This window comes from Neovison vison, chromosome X, assembly GCF_020171115.1.
Source record: "Neovison vison isolate M4711 chromosome X, ASM_NN_V1, whole genome shotgun sequence".
NCBI lineage: Eukaryota > Metazoa > Chordata > Mammalia > Carnivora > Mustelidae > Neogale > Neogale vison.
Window position 1 is genome coordinate 51,085,489 of NC_058105.1, and position 17,049 is coordinate 51,102,537.

Sequence of the window (17,049 nt, forward strand, 5' to 3'; positions counted from 1 at the left end):
TCAAGGGTCACCAGAGTTTATATTTTAACACATTGTGATACGTACACAATTATGTGTGATGAATTCTGTCTAGAAATAAGTAGATCCTATTCTCTGATAATATTCCTTGGAAGGGAAACCTACTATGTGACGATATCTACCCAATATTTTCCAAAGAATTACATTTTCTAAACAATCATTGAACTATATTTATGTGAATGTATCTTAGAACTCCAGAAATGAAATAATGGCAATCATTACCTTTACTATATTTAACAACCTCAAGAAGTCTCTGATTTTTTTTTATTTTTATTTTTTTTTTAATATTTTATTTATTTATTTGACAAACAGAGATCACAAGTAGGCAGAGAGGCAGGCGGAGAGGGAGGAGGAAGCAGGCTCCCTGCTGAGCAGAGAGCCCTATGAGGGGCTCGATCCCAGGACCCTGGGATCATGACCTGAGCCGAAAGCAGAGGCTCTAACCCACTGAGCCACCCAGGCGCCCCTGATTTTTTTTTTATTAACTCAGGATTTGGATGAGAGGTTTCAGGATTCCACTCAGTAATATAAGCAGGTGGGATAAGGGATAAATATAGAATTTAAACAATAGGAATGGGGAGTATTCTCCCAGCACTGGGTTTGAAGGTGCATCCAGATGAATATGGGAGTATTCAAGAAACACAGAAGTCTCAATCCCAACTGAGAAAATATTTGAGAACCAAAATGATAAAGAAGGATCCTAATGGTTAGGCAGGGAACTAAATCTTAGACTTTGTAGAAAACAGTCCTCAGAATGCTAAGCAGGAAAAATATCATTCAAGAAATCTGCAAGTAAATGGGGTAGTAGATAGGACACCATGTTGAAATGTAGGAGTAGGGAAAAAGTCCATAGGATTGGTCTAATGCTGAAAGATACAGAGAGCTATATCTCAGAGCCAACAGAGATAATCCCTGGGCACTTATAATTCTGTATCTGATTAGTATAGAGGAGATGGGGGGAGCAATAAAAAATTCACTAAAGTAGTAAGTAGGTCCTGATTAGCAGGAACTGATGGTATTTGAATATTTTAACTGTACACTATATGATCTTTAAATCATATAAAAGAACATATTTAATATATATTGACAACTGCAACACATAAAAATAATATAAACACCTGAAATCCCACTACCCAACCTCATTGCTACAAGTCGCAAAAGTCTGACTCTACCTATGTAACTTTTCCTTATTTCAGCCCCCTGCCTTTCTCCAAAGATAATAATTCAATTTGCAATCTCATGTTTATTATTCACTTACTTTTGAAAATAAATGTATCACATATTCATGTATTCTTAAATAATACATTGTTTGTTTGCTTTGCTTTTTAGCTCCATAAAAAATGGAATTATACTTTACTATGGTGACTTACCTTTTTACTTTCTCCCTAAGATCTATCCAATTTTGTGTGTGAGCTGCAATTTGTTGTTTTTCAGTGTTATATGATATTTTATATTTCAGAATACTATAATTTATTTATCCATTCATTTATCCATTCTCCTAGCAATATTATGAACAATGCTGCACGAGCAAGAGTTCCTATAAAACCTACTCCTAATTTGGAATTACTGGGGCATAGGGTATACAAATATATAATATGTGTGTGTGTGTGTGTGTGTGTGTGTGTGCATGCATGGTATAGATAGATAGATAGATAGATATATGAAACTGTATAAGAAAGTGTCGAATTATTTTTCAAAGTGTGTACCAAATTTACTCCTGCCTCAGAAGATTCTATTTCCATTGATCCTTGTTCTTGCCCACATTTAATATTGATAATCCTAATTTTTTCAGTTCTGTAAAATGCTATTTCATGTTACTCAACTTGTGTTTCTTTGATTCGTAATAAGACAATGCCTTTTCATGTTTTTGTTCTCCTCATTTGTTTCATCTTTTACAAAATTCTTGTAGCAACTCCAGCCCATTTTAACTAATGCATTATGGTTTTTACTTATTGATTTGTAGTAGTTTCTGAAGATTATATTCTATATGCTAATCATTTCACAGTTGTATTATAAACACATTATCTCAATTTCAGGCTTGCCATTTCATTTAGTAATGAACAAAATTATTCATTTTTAAAGTAGTCTAATATATCAATTTTATCTTTTCTGGTTAGTATTTTTTGTATCTGATTTTTTAAAAAATTCCAATACTCAGCTCATAAAGATATCCCCTCATGCTTTTTCTTAAAAGTTTGTTTTAGGGATGCCTGGGGGGCCCAGCTGGTTAAGCGGCTGACTTCAACTCAGGTCATAATCCTAAAATCCTAGGATTGAGACTCACATCAGGCTCTTTGCTCAGCAGGGAGCCTTCTCCCTCTGCCTGCCACTTCCCCTGTTTGTGCTCACTCTTTCTCTGATTTAAAAAGAAGAAGAAGAAGAAGAAGAAGAAGAAGAAGAAGAAGAAGAAGAAGAAGGAAGAGGAGGAGGAGGAGGAGGAGGAGGAGGGGAAAAAGAAAGAAAGAAAGAAAAGAAAAGAAAAACAGTTGGTTTACATTATTTTACAAGTGATTCAAGAAGAAGGAGCTGAAATTGAATGAACAGGGAAATTTTAATGATTCAACAAATTCTTCTGAGCTCTTACTATGTTCAAGTCATTGGACTAGGGTTTGAGTCTTCCATTACCTCATTTATATTTACTTAAGCAAAATATTTCTATTTAACCCTGTGTTCTCCCACATATCAGAAATGTGGACTTGTGATCATGACTTAGACAGTAATTAGAATTTCTTAGATACTCCATGTACCATTATTTAATTGAGTCATGTCTAGTTCTCTGTTTAGTTGTCATTATCCATATTGCTGTACTGCTAGACCTTGGCTTTCTTAGAAGCATAGGTTTCACAGAAAATCTAAACATTTTTATGCAGGGTAGAGTCTACATGTATACAAAAAAAAAGCTTCTTGCATGATTTATAAAGTATGTTTTTTTAATATTTGCTTGTAAATAGAGAAGAAGGACTACATAGTAGTCCAGAATAACAACTAAAAACACTTTGGACTTTTCTAGAAACTTCATTCAAAATATTGAACTTGTTGCCTTATTTTGTTTCCAAAGGCAATGCAGAAGCACTGCATTAAATAAGCAAACTCCTCACACCTCCCTGAGCTTCAGGTGTTAGACTAGGAAATATTTAGGTGACAGAATAAGAAAAAAAATACAATGAAGATGGATACTTTTATTTTTATGTTATTCAGAGGACACTGCTGTATTTTTTACAGATACTTTCCATAAAATCAGGAGATATAATAAATAGGCTGTAATAGTTACCTCTCAGGTGGAGGTGATGGTATATCTCAGAATGGTCTATTGTCCAAAAAGGTGACTTCAAGTTCTGGGAACTCATAAACATTTCTTGTGGAATATTTATGATGTAGACATAAATTATATTTGCTATGGATGTGTTCTGAATGTAAACTTAGAAGATTAAATAATTGCCTTCTTCCCAGGGATGTTAACATTTCTCTTTTCCATTTCTTTTCAAGGGCTTACTTGTCTAAGTAGAACTCTTTGAAAGCTAAAATATGTGACTGTGTTTGATGATTAATACCTATAAACTCATTTTAATAAACTCCCACTTATATTAATTTCAAAATAGCTTCAAGTTTCAGATGCTTATGAATTCAAAAACAAACTATAGATCAGACCAGTGCACCTATTCAACTCTCTTAATAAAAGGTATTTAGAAGGACTGTTTATGTTGTTATGCTTGACTTTGGTAACTCTCCAAATAATTACCTATGGTTGGTTTGTAATGCTGACACCATTGCCAACCATATCCAGGGATACATATTCAGAATTCATGCCTATAAAACAAGCACATAAGTAAAACCTTCTCCAGAGTGACTGTAAAAGAATACTATCCTTCAGTCTCAAGCTATGGTTTGTGTTTTAATAGGGTTTGTGGCTGTTGGAAACTGTTAGTTGAGACCACTAGCCATGTTTCAGAATGACCACCTTATCTCCTGTTGCTCACAGCCATTGCTATGCCACATTGTCTCAAACTCCAAGTACACTGTATATTTATAACACTATTATAATTCCCTGCTTTCTGGTTAGTCTGTTCCTTCTCACCATACAGATGTCATCTACCATCCATAGATAAGAAAACACAAGATAAAACCCAACAAGAATAAGACTGATGATAAGATAGAAATTTCTTTAAAATATAACCAGTTGTTTATTTTATTTTACAAGCCATATTTTAATCACAAAAATATTTATGCAATGTACAAATAACTTTTATAATAGCTATAATATGATTTAACATTTGATAAAGTCTTCAGATTTTCTAAAGCCTATTCAATGTGTATCATCTTATCTGATCCCTACAATAATTCTATGGTAAGTACAACAGGTATCATGCTCCCCAGTTAAGAGATGAGAAACTAATACCAAGAGAAGATTAAGTGACTTGCTCAGACACAAAAACTTTTGTAATAGCTAGTCCAAATCTCAGAACCCAGATTATTGTTCTTCTTTTAAATACAATAATTTGAAACAGTTTTTCCAGCATTTCTTCTGAGCTCCAGTGTAAACAAAAGGTCTGTAGGAATGCATGGGGTCTAAGACATTGATCTCCACTTAAACCAAATCAGCTTTTTTCTAATTGTTTTATACTTGAACTCTGCATAACATTTCTTATGAAAAAAATGGTATTTGGCTATAAGAAGAACAAAAAGCTTTAAAAACCACTGGAATAGATCATCTCCACCTCTGGCTTTCTTTCTTTCTTTCTTTCTTTCTTTCTTTGGTTAGTCAAGTGCTAATTAGTCAAATGTACATCTGTTTTCTTTTTATGACTTCATTGTTGCTATAGTGTAGTTGTTGTTTTGGCCATATAGTCATCTATATAAATATATAAATAAAATGCAACTAATATATATATATATATATATATATATATATATATATATTCAATAAAGCTATCTATATAAATAAATATATATAAATTATCTTATTTTCACTGAGTCCAAGCATATTTAAAAAAAATACATGTGACTACACATATTCAGATGTTTTGATCTAACATCTGTGTGTTTAGAAGTTATGATCACATAACCTAATGTGACAGAGATTCTAGATTGTCCCATTTAATTCTGCAGGGTCGATGGTTCAGAAGGACAACTAAGACATTTTTATTCACCATTAAGTGATACAGAATTGTATAGGCACTAATGATGACATCAGGTGCCACCTAGCTGTGGGAAAAAGAGGTGTAGTAATTTAAGAAAAAAAAATTATGCAAACCTAGAAGACTTTCATGAATTTGAAAGTTTTTCATTTGCACCAGAGATGGGTTTAACCTACTTTTTTTAAGTAGCAAAGGTAATGTCATGGATATAAAATAATGGTTCAAAATAGTATTATAATAAGGAGAAAATAATTTAAAAATGAAAAAATACACTTACAAAAACTACAAAAATAGTGAGTGGACAGGAATGAATTTAACAAAATACAGGTAAGACCTCAGACTTTCAACCTATAAAACATTGTGAATAAATTATAAAGGACCCAAAAAATGTGAATTGGAAAAGTCAAGTCTTAAGGATAATAATTCTCCCTACAACATAAAGATTCAAAAAGATACCAGCCATAATCCTACTAGCTATTTTTGCAGGAATTGACAAACTTATTCTAAAATGTATATGAAAGTGGAAAGGACCTATAATATCAAAAGAATTTTGAAAAAAAGTGAAGATAGACATTTTACACAATATGACTTCAATATATACTACAAAGCTACAGTCATCATGAAACCATTGTACTGGCATAAAGATTGGCAAATAGATCAAGGGAGCAGAATGAAGAGCCCAGGAATAGACATAGAATCCCGTGGTTATTTGATTTTTGACAAAAGTGATAAACTAATCTAATTGTTGAAGGAACATCTTTTTAAAACCTATGTTAGAATAACTGAGTATCTATATGGTGGTGAGGGAACAGAGGACAACTCTGAACTCAACTTCACAGTAGATGCAAAAATTGATTTAGGTAGATCATAGTCCTAAACACAAAAGCTTAAAATAATAAAGTATACAATGAAAACAGAAAAATACATTTTTGAGCTGGTGAGAGTCAGGGTTTTTATCACAGAAATTAAAAACCATAAAAGAATAAAAACAATGTATTATACCATCAAAATTAAAAATTTTCATCAAAACACAAATTCTAAGAAAATGAAAAAATCAGCCACAGACTTGAAGAACATAACTGCAAAACAAGAAAATTACAATCTACTAGTGTTTAGAAATATTTTTAAATACATATGAATTAATAAAGAGATAAACAACCCAATAATAAGCATATACAAGCATATAGGGTTCAACAGTACATTAAAAGGATTATTCATAACGACCAAGTGGGATTTATTCCAGGGCTGCAAGGTTGGCTCAACATCCACAAATCAATCAATGTGATACAACACATCAATAAAAGAAAGAACAAGAACCATAGGATACTCTCAATAGATGCTGAAAAAGCATTTGACGAAGTACAGCATCCCTTCCTGATCAAAACTCTTCAAAGTGTAGGGATAGAGGGCACCTACCTCAATATTATCAAAGCCATTATGAAAAACCCACCGCAAATATCATTCTCAATGGGAAAAAACTGAAAGCTTTTCCACTAAGGTCAAGAACATGTCAAGGATGTCCATTACCACTACTTCTATTCAACATAGTACTAGAAGTCCTAGCCTCAGCAATCAGACAACAAAAGGAAATTAAAGGCATCCAAATTGGCAAAGAAGAAGTCAAACTATCACTCTTTGCAGATGATATGATACTATATGTGGAAAACCCAAAAGACTCCACTCCAAAACTGCCAGAACTTGTACAGGAATTCAGTAAATTGTAGGGATATAAAATCAATGCACAGATATTAGTTGCATTTCTCTACACCAACAACAAGACAGAAGAAAGAGAAATTGAGGAATCAATCCCATTTACAATTGCACCCAAAACCATAAGATACCTAGGAATAAGCCTACCTAAAGAGGCACAGAATCCATACTCAGAAAACTATAAAGTATTCATGAAAGAAATTGAGGAAGACACAAAAAAATGGAAAAATGTCCATGCTCCTGGATTGGAAGAATAAATATTGTGAAAATGTCTATGATACCTAAAGCAATCTACACATTTAATGCAATTCCTATCAAAGTATCATCCATCTTTTTCAAAGAAATGGAACAAATAATCCTAAAATTTATATGGAACCAGAAAAGACCTCGAATAGCCAAAGGAATATTGAAAAAGAAAGCCAAAATTGGTGGCATCACAATTCCGGACTTCAAGCTCTATTACAAAGCTGTCATCATCAAGACAGTATGGTACTGGCATAAAAACAGACACATAGATCAATGGAACAGAATAGAGAGCCCAGAAATAGACCCTCAGCTCTATGGTCAACTAATCTTCAACAAAGCAGGAAAGAATGTCCAATGGAAAAAAGACAGCCTCTTCAGTGAATGGTGTTGGGAAAATTGGACAGCCACATGCAGAAGAATGAAATTGGACCATTTCCTTACACCACACATGAAAATAGACACAAAATTGATGAAGGACCTCAATGTGAGAAAGAAATCCATCAAAATCCTTGAGGAGAACATGGGCAGCAACCTCTTCGACCTCAACCGCAGCAACATCTTCCTAGGAACATCACCAAAGGCAAGGGAAGCAAGGGAAAAAATGAACTATTGGGATTTCATCAAGATCAAAAGCTTTTGCACAGCAAAGGAAACAGTTAATAAAACCAAAAGACAACTGACAGAATGGGAGAAGATATTTGCAAATGACATATCAGATAAAGGGCTAGTGTCCAAAATCTATAAAGAGCATAGCAAACTCAACACCCAAAGAACAAATAATCCAATCAAGAAATGGGCAGAGGACATGAACAGACGTTTCTGCAGAGAAGACATCCAGATGGCCAACAGACACATGAAAAAGTGCTCCATATCACTTGGCATCAGGAAAATACAAATCAAAACCACAATGAGATATCACCTCACACCAGTCAGAATGGCTAAAATCAACAAGTCGGGAAATGAGAGATGCTGACGAGGATGCAGAGAAAGGGGAACCCTCCTACACTGTTGGGGGGAATGCAAGCTGGTGCAACCTCTCTGGAAAACAACATGGAGGTTCCTCAAAATATTGAACATAGAACTACCCTATGACCCAGCAATTGCACTACTGGGTATTTACCCTAAAGACACAAACGTAGTGATCCGAAGGGGCACGTGTAGCCGAATGTTTATAGCAGCAATGTCCACAATATCCAAACTATGGAAAGAACCTAGATGTTCATCAACAGATGAATGGATCAAGAAGATGAGGTATATATACACAATGGAATACTATGCAGCCATCAAAAGAAATGAAGTTTTGCCATTTGCGACAACGTGGATGGAACTAGAGCATATCATGCTTAGCGAAATAAGTCAATCGTTGAAAGACAACTATCATATGATCTCCCTGATATGAGGAAGTGTTGATGCAACATGGGGGCTTAAGGGGGTAGGAGAAGAATAAATGAAACAAGATGGGATTGGGAGGGAGACAAACCATAAGTGACTCTTAATCTCACAAAGCAAACTGAGGGTTGCTGGGGGGAGGAGGCTTGGGAGAAGGGGGTGGGATTATGGACATTGGGAAGGGTATGTGCTTTGGTGAGTGCTGTGAAGTGTGTAAACTGGGCGATTCACAGACCTGTACCCCTGGGGAAAAAAATATATGTATATAAAAAATTTAAAAATTTTAAAAATAACTACTCAAAAATGATAAGGCACAAACTACCAATATGTACAACAATATAAATAAATTTCAAAAATATGCTGATTAGTGAAATAAGCCTCACACAAATGAATGCATAGAGCATGATTCTACTTATTTGAAATTCTATAACAAGAACAACCTATCTATGATGAGCAAAACCAGAAAAGCAAATTTCCCTGGGGGATGGGAATGAGACTGATTAAGAAGAGACATGAGATAATTTTCTGATATGAAGTAATGTTCTATATCACTACTGTAATGTTCCTGACCAGAGAGCTCAGTTGAAATCACTAAAATGCTGGGAGTCATGCTGTATCAATGACACTAAAAACTGTAATACTCAGTAAGGATATTTTCTCAGAGTTTATAATTTACTTCATTTCCAAAAATGTTTATTTCTAATATTAAAATTATTATGAGATTCTTCATTACAAATGAACTTCAGATTTAAAAATATGCAAGAACGTATAGAATTAGAATAATCACCATTTTTGCAATCCTCAGTGTAATCATGGATTCAGACAATGATTACCAATGGTTCTAAAACTGTTGGGTAAAAGGATATTGGATCACGGGACAGTTACAGTTCTCAAAATATCAGTCAACAGAATATATATTAACTGTAAAGGGGAAATATACATTACATTGAAGAAATCAGGCATAAACAACAAACAAGTGATCAAACTTGGCATCACCTAAAACATGATGAGGCAATCTGACATTAATGACCTGAACTTTTTAAAAATGTCAATTTTGTAATGAGATATCACCTCACACCAGTCAGAATGGCTAAAATCAACAAGTCAGGAAATGACAGATGCTGGCGAGGATGCGGAGAAAGGGGAACCCTCCTACACTGTTGGGGGGAATGCAAGCTGGTGCAACCACTCTGGAAAACAGCATGGAGGTTCCTCAAAATGTTGAAAATAGAACTGCCCTATGACCCAGCAATTGCACTACTGGGTATTTACCCTAAAGGTACAAACGTAGTGATCCAAAAGGGCACGTGCACCTGAATGTTTATAGCAGCAATGTCCTCAATAGCCAAACTATGGAAAGAACCTAGATGTCCATCAACAGATGAATGGATAAAGAAGAAGTGGTATATATACACAATGGAATACTATGCAGCCATCAAAAGAAACGAAATCTTGCCATTTGCGACAACATGGATGGAACTAGAGCGTATCATGCTTAGTGAAATAAGTCAAGTGGAGAAAGACAACTATCATATGATTTCCCTGATATGAGGAATTGATGATGCAACATGGGGGCTTAAGTGGGTAGGAGAAGAATCCATGAAACAAGATGGGATAGGGAGGGAGACAAACCATAAGTGACTCTTAATCTCACGAAACAAACTGTGGGTTGCTGGAGGGAGGGGGGTTTGGAGAAGGGGGGTAAGGTTATGGACATTGAGGAGGGTATGTGCTTTGGGGTAAATTGGAAGGGGTGGTGAACCATGAGAGACTATAAACTCTGAAAAACAATCTGAGGGGTTTGAAGTGGCGGGGCGGTGGGAGGTTGGGGTATCAGGTGGTGGGTATTATCGAGGGCACAGCTTGCATGGAGCACTGGGTGTGGTGAAAAAATAATGAATACTGTTTTTCTGAAAATAAATAAATTGAAAAAAAAAGGCAAAGAGGACTATTTTAGATCAAAGGAAGCTAAAGATTCTAATAATCAAATATAAGTCCCTAGATTTAAAAATGGTCCCTAGATTGAAAAATAAAAGTCTAAAGAACTGTGAAGGAAAAGTTGAAGAAATTTTAATATAAACTATATTAGAAAATATTTCTTTTTAAAATTTATTTATTTTCAGCATAACAGTATTCATTATTTTTGCACCACATCCAGTGCTCCATGCAAGCCGTGCCCTCTATAATACCCACCACCTGGTACCCCAACCTCTCACCCCCCACCACTTCAAACCCCTCAGATTGTTTTTCAGAGTCCATAGTCTCTCATGGTTCACCTCCCCTTCCAATTTCCCCCAACTCCCTTCTCCTCTCTAACTCCCCATGTCTTCCATGCTATTTGTTATGCTCCACAAATAAGTGAACCCATATGATAATTGACTCTCTCTGCTTGACTTATTTAACTCAGCATAATCTCTTCCAGAAAATATTTATTTAACAAAGTTTTATTTCTTGGATATAACATAAGTAGTGTGGTTATTAACAATAGATTCTTTGTTTTGAAGAGCTACATGGCAAAATACTTAAATGCCAAATTTTGTGCTATCTGAAACTACTTCTGATGGTTCAGCAAATAATTGATAATAGATCATAGTGAAAGAAAGAAGGAAAGGTAATAGAAAGAAAGAAGAAATAAATAAATAAATAAATAAATAAATAAAGACAGATAAACCAGGGAAAGATGATAATTGGTAAATCTAAGTTAAGGGTATGTATGCTCTTCTTTCAACTTTTATGTAGGTTTAAAATTGTCTGAAATAAAAATTGGTCAGACTATAATTTGACTGTTAGCCAGGATCATATATTTAGTACCATGTTACCCCTTCCACTATGCATAAGTATAAAACTTGACAAAATATATGGAGCAATAGTTTTCAAATATTATACAACCGGCAGTACAAGATTATGATTGCTGACAAAGGGGAACACAGGAGGTGAGCCCAATTATTTTCCTGATTTTCAGCCAAGAGGCACTTTCCAGAATGTATTAAATAGGTGGAGAACAAACCATGTCAATCTTCCAGAGCTGAACAGAGCTCAAAGTTAGGTTCTGTGTAGGTGGGTGGATTTTGTAAGGCAAAATAAAAGAAAAGGGAGCTATGCAGAGAGAAGCTCCAGGAATACACATAAGTATACCAATGATTATTACGTTGCATATGTGCAAGGCAGAATACAACTATTGAGGATACATAAACTAAATGGAGATTCTAAAGTTTGCAAAGTACTAGAAATTACCCAGATTCTGATCAACCAAGAAGAACAGACATTACTGAATAACATGGACATTAGATGAGACCTGCCTCATTCACATGAGACATTTAGACAAGACATAGTTGCACACCTAAGAAGAAGAAAAGAGAAAAGGGGACAGAAAATCTTTTTGAGGAAATAATAGCTGAAAAATTTTCTAGTCTGGGAAAGGGAACAGGCATGCAGATTGAAGAGGCACAAAGAATTCCTGGGTGGCTCAGTGGGATGAGCCACTGCCTTCAGCTCAGGTCATGATCTCAGGATCCTGGGATCGAGCCCTGCGTCGGGCTCTCTGCTCATCAGGAGCCTGCTTCCCTCTCTCTCTCTCTGCCTGCCTCTCCGTCTACTTGTGATTTCTCTCGGTCAAATAAATAAATAAAAATCTTTTAAAAAAATCAACAAAAGCTGGCTAACATCAAGATATATTGTAACTTAATTTGCAAAATATAATAATAAAGAAAAAATCTGGAATGCAGCAAGGAAAAACAAGTCCAGATTTAACAAGAGAAGACCCCATAAGACTATCTGCAGCTTTCTAAACAGAAATGTGGCAAGCCAGAGAAGAATGGCATGATATATTAAATGGGCTGATTAGGAAAAAATCTGCAGCCCAGAATACTCTATCCAGCAAGGTTATCATTCAGAAGAGAAGCAGAGATAAAGAGTTTCCCAACAAACAAAAACTAAGGAATTTGTGACCAATAAAACAGCCTTAAAAGAAATATTAAAGGGAATTTTTTTAGTGGAAAGGAAAGACCAAAAGTGACAAAGACTAGAAAGTAAAAGAGAAAATCTCCAGAAACAATGACAAAACAAGTAATAAAATGGCAATAAATACATATCTAGCAATAATTACTCTGAATGTGAACTGACAGAATACTCAAATCAAAAGACATGGGATGATAGATCATAAAGAAGAAAATCAATAAAGAAACAAGAGTATTGAATGACATAATGGGCCAGATGGACCTCATAGATTTATACAGAACATTCCATCCTAAAACAACCGAATACACATTCTTCTTGAGTGCACATGAAACATTCTCCAGAATAAAACAAATACTGGATCACAAATCAGGGCTCAACAAACACCAAAAGACTGAGATTATCCCCCACATATTCTCAAATCTCAATCCTTTGAAACTGGAACACAACAACAAGAAAAAGTTTGGAAGGCATTCAAACAGTTCAAAACTAAAAACCAGGGGCACCTGGGTGGCTCAGTGGGGTAAAGCCTCTGCCTTCAGCTCGGGTCATGATCCCAGGGTCCTGGGATCAAGCCCCACATTGGGCTCTCTGCTCTGTGGAGGGCCTGCTTCCTCCTTTCTCTCTCTGCCTGCCTCTCTGCCTACTTTTGATCTCTGTCTGTCAAATGAATAAATAAAATCTTAAAAAAAAAACAAAAAAACTAAAAACCACCCTGCTTAAGAATGTTTGAATCAACCAGGAAAACAAAGAAGAATGAAAACAATTCATGGAAAGCAAAGAGAATGAAGACACATCAGTCCAAAAACTATGAGATATGGCAAAGGTAGTCCTAAGGGGGAAATACATAGCCATGTAAGCCTCCCTGGAAAAAAATTGAAAAATCCAGAATAAAACAGCTTTCTTTACACCTTAAAAAACTGGAGAATAAACAACAAATTAAGTCATCCCACACACAAGAAGGGAAAAATCAAGATTAGAGCAGAGATCAATGAGATAGAAATTAGACATAGAGAAGAACAAATCAACAAAACTAGAAGTTGATTTTTTGAAAGAATCAATAAGATCAATAAACCACTGGTCAAACTAATCCAAAAGAGAAGTGACAGGCCCAGATTAATAAAATTATGAATGAAAAGGGAGAGATCACGACTAATGCCAAGGAAATAGAAATAATCATCAGAAATTTTTATCAAGAGTTATATGCCAGGGGCGCCTGGGTGGCTCAGTGGGTTAAAGCCTCTGCTTTGTCTCAGGTCATGATCTCAGGGTGCTGGGACCAAGCCCCACATTGGGATCTCTTCTCAGCGGGAAGCCTGCTTCCTCCTCTCTCTCTCTGCCTGCCTCTCTTTCTACATGTGATCTCTGTCTGTCAAACAAATAAATAAAATCTTTTTTTAAAAAAAGAGTTATATACCAATAAGTTATACCACCTAGACAAAATGGATGCATTCCTGGAAACCTATAAACTTCCAAAACTGAATCAGGAAGAAATTGACAGCCTGAATAGACCCACATCTCGTAACAAGATTGAAGCAATGATCAACAACCTCCCAAAAAGCAAGACCCCAGGACCTGATGGATTCCCTGGAGAATTCTACCAAACATTCAAAGAAGAAATAATACCTGTTTTCCTGAAGCTGTTTCAAAAAAATAAAAAAATAAGAAGGAAAACATCCAGACTCTTTTTATGAAGCCAGAATTACCCTGATCCCCAAACCAGGCAAATGTCCCTTGAAAAAGGAGAATTTCAGACCGATATCACTGAAGAATATGGATGCCAAGATTCTCAACAAGATCTGAGCTAATAGGATCCAACAATACATTAAAAAGATTATATACCATGACAAGGTGGGATTTATCCATGCAATGCAAGAATACTTCAACATCCACAAATCAATCAATATGATAGAACAAATCAGTAAGAGGAGAAGAACCACATGATCCTCTCAATTGATGCAGAAAAAGCATTTGACCAGATACAGCATCTGTTCCTGACTAAAATGATTCAAAGTATAGGAATAGAGTGAACATTCTTCAACTTCATAAAACATATCTATGAAATATCACCCTCAGCAAATATCATTCTCAATGGGGAAAAGCTGAAAGCTTTCCCTCTGACATAAGGAACACAATAAGGATGTACACTCTTGCCACTGTTATTCAACATATTACTAGAAGTCCTAGCAACAGCAATTAGACAACAAAAAGAAATAAAAAGTACTCAAATTGACAAAGAAGAAGTCAAACTCTCTCTCTTAGCAGATGACACAATACTTTATATGGAAATCCCAAAAGACTCCAGCCCCAAACTACTAGAACTCATACAGCAATTCTGTAATGTGGTAGGATGCAAAATCAATGTACAGAAATCAGTTGCTTTCTTATACACTAACAATGAAAATATAGAAAGGGAAATTAAAGAATCAATTCCATTTACTATACTACCAAGAACCATAAGATACCAGGGAATAAACCTAACCTAAGAGGTAAAAATCTGTACTTGAGGAACTACAGAACATTCATGAAAGAAACTGAAGAAGACACAAAAAGATGGAAGACCATTTCGTACTCATGGATCAGAAGAATAAATGCCATTAAAATGTCCATACTGCCAGAGAGGAGGAGTCAATAGCTGAGGAGTAGCAGGCTGAGATGACATCAGACAGCAGGAGATCAGCTAGATAATTTATAAAATCATTCCAAACACCTACAATTCCAACAGGAGATTGAAAAGAAGAAGAGCAGCAATTCTATAAACAGAAAATTGACCGCTTTCTGAAACGTAGGACCTGTGGAGAAGTGAATCCAAAACAATCGGAAGATAGACCATGGGGGGAAGGGGCTGGCTCCCGGCAAGTGATGGAGCAACAGAGCACAAAATCAGAACTTTTAAAAATCTGCTCCACTGAGGCACATCGCTCCAGAGGCTAAGCCGGGGGGAAGCCTACATGGGGAAAGCATGGTCTCAGGTCCCCTGGGGTCACAGAAGGATCAGGGGTGTCTGAGTGTCACAGAGCTCACAAGTATTAGTGCAGGGAAGCCCGCTAAGAGACAGAGCCCAGGAGTGAACTCTCAACTCGAGGTTACCTTAAACCGTGATCCTTGGTACAGTCAGGCCACTGCTCTTTGAGCAGGGACCACACGAGATACAGGGAGAGCTCCCTGGGAGAGCACAGGGATCTGCTGAGTTTGGAGATATTAGGCGGGACTGTGTGCCAGAGACAGAGATGCTTGGTCACAGGCTGGGTAAGCTCAGAGCGCAGCCAGAAGCCAGGGACATTGAAGTGACTGAGCACTTTCCTTCAAGGGTACACTGAGGAGAGGGACCCAGAGCTCTCAGCTCCCCTGGAGTGGAGATTGGGAGGCCACCATTTTCATTCCTGTCTTCCAGAACTCTACGGAAAGGGTTCAGGGAACAAAAGCTCCCAAAAGCAAACCTGAGCAGATTACTTAGCCCGGCCACTGGTTAGGGTGGTGCAATTCCACCTCAGGTAAAGACACTTGAGAAATACTACAACAAGCCACTCTCCCAGAAGATCAGCAAGAAATCCAGCCAAGACCAAGTTCACTTACCAAGAAGAACAGCGAAATTCCAGAGGAGGAGAAAGCAGAACATGGAATTCATGGCTTTCTAAATATGATTCTTTAGTCTTGCAAAGTTAATTAATTTTTTTTTATTTTTTCTTATGCTTATTTTTTAAACTTTTACTCTTTTCTCTTTTAACGCATTTAACTAGATTATCTTAAACTATCATAAAAATCTTTTTGAACCTTCATTATTATAGTCATAGTTTATCTTTCATTGTATCCTACTTTCTTTTTTGTATACACATAGGGTTTTTTCTTCTATAAAAATTGGGAAACAACTTCTAATAGATCCACATATACCCTAAATCTAGCACAGGGCTTTGTTCTAGTCTCCAACCTGAGCAAATTTTCTCCACATTCTTTTTCTTTATTCTCCCAAACAACTAATCATATCAACTCCTTTTTTAGAATTTTTTTAAATTTTCAACTTTATAGTCATATTCCATTCCTTCATTGTGTTTACCATTATTATTAAAAAGTTTTTCATTCTTTAAAATTCTGGGATGTAGTTCCTTCTAAGAGACCAAAGTACTCCCAAAATTAAGTGGGTGACTGTTCTATTCACCAGTCTATTATATATATTTTCTTTTTTATATTTTTTTCCTTTTTTTAAATTTTTTTTCTGAACTTCTTTTTACCCCCTTTGATCCCCAACGATTTGGGGGTCTCTTCCGATTTGGTTAGAGCACACTTTCCTGGGGTCTTTGCCACCCTTTTACTGTTTTATTCGCTCTTTCATATATTCTTATCTGGATAAAATGACAAGGCAGAAAATCTCACCACCAAAAACAAGAACAAAACAAAACAAAACAAAAAAAAAAACAAAAAACAAACAAACAAACAAACAAAAAAAAAAACAAGAGGCAGTCCCAAAGGCCAGGAACCTAATCAATACAGACATTGGTAATATGTTGGATTTAGAGCTCAGAATGATGATTCTCAAGGTGCTAGCTGGGCTCAAAAAAAGGCAAGGAAGATATTAAAGAAACCCTGTCTGGAGAAATAA